The sequence below is a fragment of the Budorcas taxicolor genome, chromosome 3 (assembly GCF_023091745.1).
Source record: "Budorcas taxicolor isolate Tak-1 chromosome 3, Takin1.1, whole genome shotgun sequence".
NCBI lineage: Eukaryota > Metazoa > Chordata > Mammalia > Artiodactyla > Bovidae > Budorcas > Budorcas taxicolor.
This window is the reverse complement of record NC_068912.1, coordinates 59,589,618-59,603,179: the sequence shown is the minus strand read 5'-3', so window position 1 is coordinate 59,603,179 and position 13,562 is coordinate 59,589,618.

Genomic DNA, 13,562 nt, shown 5'->3' with positions numbered 1-13,562 from the left:
AACATACATCCTTCCTTTAAGAACACTTCTAAGAAATTGAGTAGTGTTACTTCCTCATATTTTTCTGTCCAAAACTGTCATATCTAAGCTACAACCAAGGCTTGAAATATCTCTTTTTCTTAGAGCCAATGGGCCCAACTAAAAGTCCCATTATTCTGTAGACAAGGGGAAAGGAATATTAGGAGACAACTCCCTTTTACCACTGTCAGCAAGTCACTGGGAACAAATGACACTGAAAGTGAATGTTTTTCTCTATGTATTTTCTAAATATTGTATTTTCTCTAGATTTGAACTTGGACTCACACTTCCTTCAGTCTCTGGATATTTTTATCACAGTCTCCTTTTATAACTATTAGAAACCTTGTTCACTACCCCTAACCTAACTCAACTAAGCTTTAGACCTGACTACCCTATAAATGCTTGTCAAGGAAATAAATGAATAAGGAAATCTTAATTGAAAAGCAAACTTAAAAAAATAAAATTATTTCTCAGTCTCTCTTGATAGCTTTCAGGCAAAATTAGCAAATTAAAGATAGTCTGCCTTTCCCATACTTAGAATAAAAGCCTATGACAGGCAGGCCTGAGTGCCTTAGCAATATCATTAGGTGCTTTCATCCCTCCTCCTTCCCCCACCCCATCAAGGGAAAAAACGGTCTGACCAAAATAGGCCATAGAAACAGTCTGGAAGTACTTGAAATTCAGCAGGTAGACAGCCTTTGCCTCCAGACAGCCGTAAAACTAGAGATGTCTGATTTCTTTTCAGATCACACTGGATTTCTATTAATGTGATCTAGGTCTGCAACTAGCAGCAAATACACATGCTATGTAAGGAAGCACTTCACGAGTATAAGTGGGAATGAGTTTGCCTTTATGTCAGTACATTCTGTGTGAGAACTGTTTAATGTTGAATTTGACTATTCTCAATCAGAGGGACAGACAAGATATCAGAATCATGGGAGATTTTAAAAAGTAATTGCCACTCCACCTCCCCTCCCCACTTTTGAACCTTGGATTCAGACTCTATGAAGGAAATTGTAATGAATTGATTTAAAGACAAGGTCACAAACTGGTTGCTTTTCAGTGGAGTCTAAGCCGACATGTTTTCCTTCGGCCATTGCAGTATCTGTATATTTTTACAACCACATTTATGTTGTTATAGGTGAGGCTGAAAACTCCAATTTATTACAAGTTCTTTGATTCCCTAATATCTTCCAACCAGCAGCTGCACACTTTTACATTAACTGTTTTAGAACCTGATCTAAAGCAAAGAACACAGAGAGAACCTGCTTAGAGTAAGTTAACTCAGGAACTAGAAACTGCATGTAGATTTAGTTTAAAAGAAAACAAGCCAGCATATTACACTGGAATGTGAAGCAGGTTTAAGCATCATTTTTTGATGCTTAGTGGACAGGATGACAATGAAAAAGAAACCAATTGGCAGCTGTCTCTTCATTTTGTCCTTGACAAATATCCCATGTGAGCATGAATTTTGTCCCTCTGAGCTTAGCATATACCGTCAGGGGCATACTGCTCTTCTACTGCATTAGTGAAATATATCTTTGAAGGAATTTAATTTGGAAAAGTCTAATGACCCAGAGTTGCACAACCACTCTCATATTTAGAAGCTGAATGAAAAAAAATACTTGCTGATGGTGATCCATCTGTCTTTGATGGTCATTACAAATGGGATCTGCAGGGGTCAGGTCTGGGCGCGGAGCCATTAAGTGTTTTCTGTAATGATTTGGAAGATGAAGTTAAATGTTCAAAGAGCTGACTGCTATAGGACTGATATGCCTCTTAGAAAAAAACTTGTTAATTCTGCTTCTAAACCAGGAACAGAATCTACAGGAAGGAGAGAGAACTCAATGGGTGCATTAATGAGCAGCTTGTTAGCTTCATGCTGTAGCTCTGTAGGCAATTAAGTATTTTGTGTATCATTCCTGGCCAGTAGTGGCAGTTCTATAAAGAGAGAAAGAGATTAAAATGATCACATCCAGGCTCATTTGGTGACTGTGGCTGCCGTGTCTTTGTGAACCTCAAAAAAATACTTGTGTCTGTTCTAAACTGGAGGCAGAATAATGGAGGCCCTCTGAGCAAAGCAAGGACAGTCTTTGGGTCCCCACAGTAGGTAGCTAGGTTGATGTTTCTTTACTGTAGTTGGGCTGGGTGTTCCCATTACAGTTATCTTTAGGGAGAAATCACAAAAGCTGGGAATGCCTGGCAATCTCCAAATAAAAAATATGTCCCTCCTCCATAGAATAAATACACGGGAAGGCCTACCACTTTTATCATAGTAGAGGTGGGCAAGAGGTCAGTGAGAAAAGATGTAAATAATACTGAACTTGCTGGGCCATGGCCTGGGCAGCCAGATCTGCAGACAGCCAAGATAAAGGTGCATGTGCCATATTCAGCACACACCATCACCTAGGCACCAACCTGCAGGGCACCTTGGGCCACAGAGCTTAGAGACCGTAAGCTTCCAGAAATGTCAAGGGAAGATCTGCCATGGGGGTCTCCAGTTCTGTCATGTGTGGAGCATATTTATGGCCAAGTTTTCAAGTTAACTGTCTTCTTTCTGAATTAAAGATAGCAGAATGAGTCAGTAAATTGTGTTTCAGTCATTTTCTCAGTGAATTTTACTCTGTTTTTATATACTGGAAAATAAAAAAAATTTTGAAATTAGACTATGAAATTTATCAGATTATAAATACATTTTGAGGAAAACTCAGTAAAACTCTTCAAGCAGCCAGCAGTTCCTGCCTTTAAAAGTGAATGTCTGAGACAGTACCCTGTCTCCTGTGCCAGAACCAGTGACACCAGCTGAGAAGCACTGTGGTGTCGTGGTGGAAGCCCTGGGGCTGCTCCAGGTGTTTCTGAGCTTGAATCCAGCCCTGCCACTGACTTGGCCTGGGAACTTGGGCAAGTTGAATGACTCCTCTTAGCCTCAGGTGTCTCATCTTTTCTTCAATGCAAATACAGAGACAGACAAAGCAGTACTATCCAAATATAAATGTGAGCCACATATGTAGTTTACAGTTTTCTAGTAGTCACATTTTTGAAAGTGGAAGGAAACAGAAGAATATATTTCAGTTCAGTTCAGTCGCTCAGTCATGTCCGACTCTTTGCGACCCCATGAACTGCAGCACACCAGGCCTCCCTGTCCGTCACCAACTCCCGGAGTTCACTCAGACTCACGTCCATCGACTTGGTGATGCCATCCAGCCATCTCATCCCCTTCTCCTCCGGCCCCCAATCCCTCCCAGCATCAGAGTCTTTTCCAATGAGTCAACTCTTCGCATGAGGTGGCCAAAGTACTGGAGTTTCAGCTTTAGCATCATTCCTTCCAAAGAACACCCAGGACTAATCTCCTTTAGAATGGACTGGTTGGATTTCCCTGCAGTCCAAGGGACTCTCAAGAGTCTTCTCCAACACCACAGGTCAAAAGCATCAATTCTTCAGCGCTCAGCTTTCTTCACAGTCCAACTCTCACATCCATACATGACTACTGGAAAAACCATAGCCTTGACTAGATGGACCTTTGTTGGCAAAGTAATGTCTCTGCTTTTGAATGTGCTATCTAGGTTGGTCATAACTTTCCTTCCAAGGAGTAAGAGTCTTTTAATTTCATGGCTGCAATCACCATCTGCAGTGATTTAATATACCCAAAATATTGGGCACTAGTGGTAAAGATCCCACCTACTGATGCAAGAGACATAAAAGACTCAGGTTCAATCCCTCAGTTAGGAAGATCCACTGGAGAATGGTATAGCAACCCACTCCTGTATCCTTGCCTGGAGAATCCCATGGACAGAGGAGACTGGCAGGCCACAGTCCAGAAGTTCTCACAGAGTCAGACATGACTGAAGTGACTTAGCACAGCATGGCATCCAAAATATTACCATTTTCCATATGTAATCAGTATAAAATGATTAATTATGCACTTTACAATCTTTTATCCATGTCTTCAAAATCCACAGCACCCATCTCAGGACAGACAGTTCAAGTGTATCAGTTAGAATTAGCCTCAGTTGAAAATAAAAATAATGATGACTTAAACAAGACAGAATTTCTCTACAGTATATGTGGGGCTTTCCCCGGTGTTAGCCCCTGCAATATGGGAGACTTAGGTTCAATCCCTGGGTTGGGAAGATCCCCCGGAGAAGGGCATGGCAACCTGCTCCAGTTTTTTGCCTGGAGAATTCCATGGGCAGAGGAGACTGGTAGGCTACAGTCCATGGGGTTGGAAAGAGTCAGACATGACTAGTGACTAACACATATGTAAAGTCTCAGAGTAAAATCAGAGTTGGTATGGTCACTGCATAATCACTGGGTCCGTCTTCTCCTAGAAATTTGCTGCACCACCCTCAACACACAGCTTCCTGTACAGTCCAAGGTAGCTGCTTAAGCTTCAGAATCACATTTGTATTCTAGCCAAGGAGGAGGAAGAGGAGAGAAGGGTATCTGTTATGAGAAGTTACATATAGCATTTCCACTTACATCTCTTTAACTGAAATTTAGTCATTTGGCCATACCTAGATGCAAGGAATCTAGGCATCTAGACTTGATGGACATGAGTTTGAGCAAGCCCTGGGAGTTGGTGATGGACAGGGAAGCCTGGTGTGCTGCAGTCTGTAGGGTCACAAAGAGTCAGACATGACTGAGCAACTGAACTGAACTGAGATGCAAAGAAAGCTGGGAACTCTAGTCTTTCTTTCCAGCAGCCAAGTATTCAGCTGAACAAGGACAGGAGGATGGATAATGGGGGCAAGCTAGCAATCCTTTCATAATACCAATCTCATAAGATTGACGGAGGATTGAATGAAAGTACATTGTACAATCATTGGTATTACATGACAAGTGCATTAAAATATTGTTTTATTACTTGCACAATCATTCGTATTACATGACAACAGCATTAAAATATTGTTTTATTACTATGATCTCACTCCCTTTCCAGCTTAGCCCAGCCCCAGAATTTAAAAATGTGTGTGTATGTGTGGGTGTGTGAGTGCGTGTGTGTTCGGTCATGTCTGACTCTTTGTGACCCTGTGCACTGTAGCCTGCCAGGCTCCTCTGTCCATGGAATGTTCCAGGCAAGAATACTGGAGTAGGTTGCCATTTCCTACTCCAGGGGACCTTCCTGACATAAGAAGATTGAACCCACATGTCTTGCATTTCCTGCATTGGCAGATGGGTTCTTCACCGCTAGCTCCACCTGGGAACAAACATATGCTAAACCCAAATACTGCTCATTTGATGCACCCTAATATTGCTGAAAGTGAAGGAGGAAAGTGAAAAAGTTGGCTTAAAACTCAACATTTAGAAAACTAAGATCATAGCATCCAGTCCCATCACTTCATGGGAAATAGATGGGGAAACAGTGTCAGACATTATTTTGGGGGGCTCCAAAATCACTGCAGATGGTGATTGCAGCCATGAAATTAAAAGACGCTTACTCCTTGGAACAAAAGTTATGAGCAACCTAGATAGTATATTCAAAAGCAGAGACATTACTTTGTCAACAAAGGTCCATCTAGTCAAGGCTATGGTTTTTCCAGTAGTCATGTATGGATGTGAGAGTTGGACTGTGAAGAAGGCTGATCACCGAAGAATTGATGCTTTTGACCTGTGGTGTTGGAGAAGACTCTTGAGAGTTCCTTGGACTGTAAGGAGATCCAACCAGCCCCTCCTATAGGAGATCAGTCCTGTGTGTTCTTTGGAAGGAATGATGCTAAAGCTGAAACTCCAGTACTTTGGCCACCTCATGTGAAGAGTTGACTCATTGGAAAAGACTCTGATGCTGGGGAGGGATTGGGGGCAGGAGAAGAAGGGGACGGCTGAGGATGAGATGGCTGGATGGCATCACTGACTCAGTGGATGAGAGTTTGAGTGAACTCTGGGAGATGGTGATGGACAGGGAGGCCTGGCATGCTGCAGTTCATGGGGTCGCAAAGAGTCAGACATGAATGACTGACTGACTGAACTGAACTGAATATTTTTGAAAGATAAAATGATTTACTTTTTAGGTCCTTGGATATTGGGTGGTTCCAGATGCTTTATCTTCATAAGGGCACATAAAAGGAGAAAACTTGCATTATTTAAGCTCCATGAAAAAAGTGTTATGCTGAGTTAAGGGAAATATGCTGAGCAAAATGTGTATAAGCTTTTATTGGTCCCCGAAGACCTAAAGAAGTTAGTCTGAGGCATTTAGTGCATTCTAAATATTAATGCATCCAGTTCCTAATCCGAAATGAACAGTCAATGACATTCGAAACAGTTTTGTGAGACCAACGAAAGGGAGACCTCTGATACTTTTGTCATTTTTAATGAAGACAAGTGTGGGTCAATAACAAACAGCAAAAAATTCTTTAAATAAAGTTTAAAAATAGATCTGTGTTCATTAATTTGAGCCAATTAGGTTGACATCAGTTTGTTTAATTGTCTATTTGGGCTGATTTTATAATGAATTTTTAATACTAAGGTGACTTCTCCCAGCCACTAGAATGTCTGTAGGTTATTCAACAGCCTTTTGAATTGTGTGCAGGTAGAATGCAGAGTAAGTTCATATTGGCTGAATCTGCACACAATTAGAAAAAGGAGAACTGGAGCTATGAGTCCACGGTGGGGGATGGTGGGAACACTGGACTGAGGGTCAGGATCTGCTGTTGACTTACGTACAAGATGTTGTACCAGTCGCATAAACTCTCTTGCTTCAACTGCCTCCCATGTAAAATAAACATGTCTAACTAGAACTTTATTTCAGCACTCAATATCTTTGATTTTCTAAGAATCCAATTATTTGACTTATATGTGTCACTGCTTCTCTCCACCATTCAATTAAACTCACAGTATTGTCACGTTGCACAATGTCATTTCCTCTTCATGAATGTCCTGCGGTTTCAGTCCAATTATGATTCTCTCTCGGCTGTGCAGTGGGCTGGGAACAGCTGCTTTTCTTGAGAATTGTTGAGTTTGCTTATTGTACAACCCTGTAGCTTTCACTTTAAGTTACTCTCACTTTAAACCCCTGGTGGAAGCATCTCCTCTCTATGAATAGAACTGCTAGATAACCAGAGCCTAGGGTTGAGGGGATGGGAAAGCATGAACTACCCAAGTGGGTCTCTAGGAAAGATGGTAAGTGGGGCCATTTCCACTTTTCCTTTGTTTACCAGATCCACATGCTCTGCTTTTGGGGGACATAGCACCGAAGAAGAATCAAGTATTTAGGGACTGTACTATATCCTAGAGGAAGATACCCCTTCATCACATTGTATTGTCTGCAACCTGGAGCTGCAGTTGTGCCTTTAAAAACCACTCCATCCCTCTGTTAGGCCAGCAGCTTCTGGATGATACACTGTGTGCTAGGACAAGTGGATCATATGGTCATTTACAGACTGCCACATCTCCTTTAAAGTAGGTATTTTGGTCCCGAGGTCTGAGTAATGTTATTTGAGATTGTATAAGCTCTTGGACAGTGCTGCTGGCTGAGTCCCCATTGGCATGGAAAGGAAACTCATATCAATTCTAGTTAAGATGAATCATTGCTCCTTTCAGAGTAAAAGGGGTCCATGTATTCAGTTTGCTGCCAAGCCGCTGATTAGTCTTCTTAAGCATTTGAGCCATTAATGTCTCACTTGATATTGGTCTCTACTAGTAGGAAGTTGGATATTTGTTAGCAACAGTTATGATCAGTAATGGAGAGCAGGATCCAGTGCTTTGGGACTCATGCATAGCCTCCACCCCTGCCACTATGACTACGCTATTCATGAGCTCATTGTGTCAGCACTGGATTGCCAATGACAGAGGCTGGTTGATATCAACTGGCCAAGCCATTCTGTCTACTTGATTGGCCAGTGACTCTTCCATGGTTGATACCCTTTGGTAGATATTATATGCAATACAAAAATATTCATATTTAATGACCATTCCCACAGAGACTTGTGTCCGGTTTTAAATTATAAAGATGACTGAGTGACAACATGGAGAGTTCAATGCCATTGAAAGAAGAATTTTAGTACCCACATTTCCTGAGAAAAGGGGGCATGCCATGCAGGGCCACAGTGGAAACATCATAAGTTTCAGTCAGAAGACAGAAGCAGAAGGTTGAGAAAAGCCTAGGTTTTGTTGTGGTAAACACTAGAGGTGATGGAATTCCAGCTAAGCTGTTTCAAATCCTAAAAGATGATGCTGTGAAAGTGCTGCACTGAATATGCCGGCAAATCTGGAAAACTCAGCAGTGGCCACAGGACTGGAAAAGGTCAGTTTTCATTCCAATCCCAAAGAAAGGCAATGCCAAAGAATGTTCAAACTACCACACAATTGCGGTAGCATCTCACACACTAGCAAAGTAATGTTCAAAATTCTCCAAGCTAAGCTTCAATAGTACGTGACCTGAGAACTTTCAGATGTGCAAGATGAATTTAGAAAAGGCAGAGGAACCAGAGATCAAATTGCCAACATCTGTTGGATCATTGAAAAAGCAAGAGTTCCAGAGAAACATCTACTTCTGCTTTATTGATTAAGCCAAAGCCTTGAACTGTGTGGATCACAATAAACTGTGGAAAATTCTGAAAGAGATGGGAATACCAGACCACCTTACCTGCCTCCTGAGAAATCTGTATGCAGGTCAAGAAGCAACAGTTAGAACTTAAATGGAACAAGAGCTGCTGCTGCTGCTAAGTCGTGTCCGACTTTGAGACCTCATAGACGGCAGCCCACCAGGCTCCTCTGTCCACGGGATTCTCCAGGCAAGGATAATGGAGTGGGTTGCCATTTTCTTCTTCAATGGAAAAATGGACTGGTTCTAGATAGGGAAAGGAGCATGTCAAGGCTGTATATGGTCACCCTGCTTATTTAACTTATATGCAGAGTACATCAAGCGGAATGCTAGGCTGGATGAAGCACAAGCTGGAATCAAGATTGCAGGGAGAAATATCAATAAACTCATATATGCAGATGACACCACCCTTATGGCAGAAAGCAAAGAAGAACCAAAGAGCCTCTTGATGAAAGTGAAAGAGGAGAGTAAAAAAGTTGGCTTAAAGCTCAACATTCAGAAAACTAAGATCATGGCATCCGGTCCCATCATTTCATGGCAAATAGATGGGGAAACAATGGAAACAGGGTCAGCCTTTATTTTGGGGGGCTTCAAAATCACTGCAGATGGTGACTGCAGCCATGAAATTAAAAGATGTTTTCTCCTTGGAAGAAAAGCTATGACCAACCTAGACAGCATATTAAAAAGCAGAGACATTACTTTGTCAACAAAGGTCTGTCTAGTCAAGGCTATGGTCTTTCCAGTAGTCATGTATGGATGTGAGAGTTGAGTCATAAAGAAAGCTGAGCGAGGAAAAATTGATGCTTTTGAACTGAGGTGTTGGAGAAGACTCTTGAGAGTCCCTTGGACTGCAAGGAGATCCAACCAGTCTATCTTAAAGGAGATCAGTCCTGCATGTTCATTGGAAGGACTGACGTTGAAGCTGAAACTCCAATAGTTTGGCCACCTGATTTGAAGAGCTGACTCATTTGAAAAGAGCCTGATGCTGGGAAAGACTGAAGGCGGGATGAGAAGGGGACGATAGAGGATGAGATGGTTGGATGGCATCACCATCTCTATGGACATGAGTTTGAGCAAGCTTCAGGAGTTAGCGATGGACAGGGAAGCCCGGCATGGTGCAGTCCATGGAGTCACAAATAGTTGGACACAACTGAGCTACTGAATTGAACTGAAACACTGGAAAGGCAGGACAGAGTAAGTAGTTAGAGTTGGCTGGTTTGAATAATCCCAGCAGGCTTTTGGACACAGGAGCTGTCTGTAGATCTCTGGTTCCTGGCCTTGAAATGATATATATAGCAAGGGAAATATGGGCTGGGTGTTTCAAGGTTCAATAAAGAGGTGATTGACTTGCATATGAGAGGCATGCTGTCAAGTAAGTTATTTCTTTTGTTTTGTTTTGTTTCCCATACTGAATACATTATGGAGAAGGCAATGGCACCCCACTCCAGTACTCTTGCCTGGAAAATCCCATGGACGGAGGAGCCTGGTAGGCTGCAGTCCATGGGGTCGCTGAGGGTCGGACACGACTGAGTGACTTCACTTTCAATTTTCACTTTCACGCACTGGAGAAGGAAATGGCAACCCACTCCAGTGTTCTTGCCTAGAGAATCCCAGGGACGGGGGAGCCTGGTGGGCTGCCATCTATGGGGTCACACAGAGTCAGACACGACTGAAGTGACTTAGCAGCAGCAGCAGCAGAATACATTATTTTTATTCTATCAGTAGGGAAAGTCAAAAGAATTTGGCCCTTTTTCTATCTTCAGGTACTAGCTTTCTGTAGAAGGAGCAATATTTCTCTGGGTCTTTAAGGCCCCCAAGATGTCAAAACATAAAATACAGAAAATTTAAAACATGATTAATATACATAGATCCATTCATAAGCCTCTTTTTTTCTCCCAAGCCTTCCAACCTCCAATCCAGCCATTTGCCACTGAGGGGCTTCCGACGAGACACAGGAGACTTGGGTTCAATCCCTGGTTTGAGAAGATCCCTTAGAGGAGGAACTGGCAATGATGTTAAGCATTCTCGCCTGGAAAATTCTATGGATAGAGGAGCCTAGTGGGCTACAATCCATGAAGTGGCAGAGTCAGACACAAATGAGCACTCAGCACAGGAGTTTATATTACCTAAAGCCACTTTCATGTCCTATCTTTTTGCCTTTTCATACTGTTCATGAGGTTCTCAAGGCAAGAATACTGAAATGGCTTGCCACTCCCTTCTCCAGTGGACCCCTGGAGTGAACAGCTCAGTTCAGTTCAGTCGCTCAGTCATGTCTGACTTTTTGCGACCCTATGAATTGTAGCACACCAGGCCTCCCTGTCCATCACCAACTCCCAGAGTTCACTCAAACTCACATCCATCAAGTCAGTGATGCCATCCAGCCATCTCATCCTCTGTCATCCCCTTCTCCTGCCCCCAATCCCTCCCAGCATCAGAGTCTTTTCCAATGAGTCAACTCTTCACATGAGGTGGCCAAAGTACTGGAGTTTCAGCTTTAGCATCATTCTTTCCAAAGAACACCTAGGATTGATCTCCTTTAGAATGGACTGGTTGGATCTCCTTGCAGTCCAAGGGACTCTCAAGAGTCTTCTCCAACACCACAGTTCAAAAGCATCAATTCTTCGGTACTCAGCTTTCTTCACAGTCCAACTCTCACATCTATACATGACCACAGGAAAAACAATAGCTTTGACTAGATGGACCTTTGTTGGCAAAGTAATGTCTCTGCTTTTGAATATACTGTCTAGGTTGGTCATAACTTTTCTTCCAAGGAGTAAGCGTCTTTTAATTTCATGGCTGCAATCACCATCTGCAGTGATTTTGGAGCCTAGAAAAATAAAGTCTGACACTGTTTCCACTATTTCCCCATCTATTTCCCATGAAGTGATGGGACCGGATGCCATAATCTTCGTTTTCTGAATGTTGAGCTTTAAGCCAACTATTTTACTCTCCTCTTTCACTTTCATCAAGAGGCTTTTTAGTTCCTCTTCACTATCTGCCATAAGAGTGGTGTCATCTGCATATCTGAGGTTATTGATATTTCTCCCGGCAATCTTGATTCCAGCTTGTGCTTCTTCCAGCCCAGCGTTTCTCATGATGTACTCTGCATATAAGTTAAATAAGCAGGATGACAATACACAGCCTTGACGTACTCCTTTTCAGATTTGGAACCAGTCTGTTGTTCCATGCCCAGTTCTAGCTGTTGCTTCCTGACCTGCATACAGGTTTCTCAAGAGGCAGGTCAGGTGGTCTGGTATTCCCATCTGTTTCAGAATTATCCACAGTTTATTGTGATCCACACAGTCAAAGGCTTTGGCATAGTCAATAAAGCAGAACTAGATGTTTTTCTGGAACTCTCTTGCTTTTTTGATGATCCAGCGGATGTTGGCAATTTGATCTCTGGTTCCTCTGCCTTTTCTAAAACCAGCTTGAACATATGGAAGTTCATGGTTCATGTATTGCTGAAGCCTGGCTTGGAGAATTTTGAGCATTACCTTACTAGCGTGTGAGGTGAGTGCAATTGTGGAGAAGTTTGAGCATTTGTTGGCATTGCCTTTCTTTGGGAATGAACAGTATGAAAAGGAAAAACATAGGACACTGAAAGATGAACTCCCCAGGTCAGTAGGTGTCCAATATGTTACTGGTAGAAAAATAACTCCAGAAAGAATGAAGGATGGAGCCAAGCAAAAACAACACCCAGTTGTGGATGGGACTGGTGATAGAAGCAAGGTCCAATGCTGTAAAGATCAATATTGAATAGGAACCTGGAATGTTAGGTCCAGGAATCAAGGCAAATTGGAAGTGGTCAAGCAGGAGATAGCAAAGTGAACATCGACATTTTAGAAATCAGAGAACTAAGATGGACTGGAACTGGTGAATTTAATTCAGATGACCATTATATCTACTACTGTGGGCAGGAATCCCTTAGAAAAAATGGAGTAGCCATCATGGTCAACAAAGGAGTCCAAAATGCAGTACTTGGATGTAATCTCAAAAATGACAGAATGATCTCTGTTTGATTCCAAGGCAAGCCATTCAATATCACAGTAATCCAAGTTTATGCACCAACAAGTAAAGCTGAAGAAGCTGAAGTTGAACGGTTCTATGAAAACCTACAAGACCTTTTAGAACTAACACCCAAAAAAGATGTCCTTTTCATTATAGGGGACTGGAATGCAAAAGTAGGAAGTCAAGAAACACATGGAGTAACAGGCAAATTTGGCCTTGGAATGCGGAATGAAGCAGGGCAAAGGCTAAACAAGTTTTACCAGGAGAACTCACTGGTCACAGCAAACACCCTCTTCCAACAACACAGAAGAAGACTTTACACACGGACAGCACCAGATGGTCAACACCAAAATCAGACTGATTATATTCTTTGCAGCCAAAGATGGAGAAGCTCTATACAGTCAGCAAAAACAAGACTGGGAGCTGACTGTGGCTCAGATCATGAACACCTTACTGCCAAACTTAGACTGAGATTGAAAAAAGTGGGGAAAACCACTAGACCATTTAGGTATGTCCTAAATCAAATCCCTGATGACTATACAGTGGAAGTGAGAAATAGATTTAAGGGACTAGATCTGATAGACAGAGTGCCTGATGAACTATGGAAGGAGGTTTGTGACATTGTACAGGAGACAGGAATCAAGATCATCCCCATGGAAAAGAAATGCAAAAATGCAAAATGGCTGTCTAAGGAGGCCTTACGAATAGCTGTGAAAAGGAGAGAAGCAGAAAGCAAAGGAGAAAAGGAAAGATATACTCATTTGAATGCAGAGTTCCAAAGAATAGCAAGGAGAAAGACTTCCTCAGCAATCAAAGCAAAAAAATAGAGGAAAACAATAGAACAGGAAAGACTAGAGATCTCTTTAAGAAAATTAGAGATACGAAGGGAACATTTCATGCAAAAATGGGCTCAATAAAGGACAGAAATGATAGGGACCTAACAGAAGCAGAAGCTATTAAGAAGAGGTGGCAAGAATACACAGAAGAACTATACAAA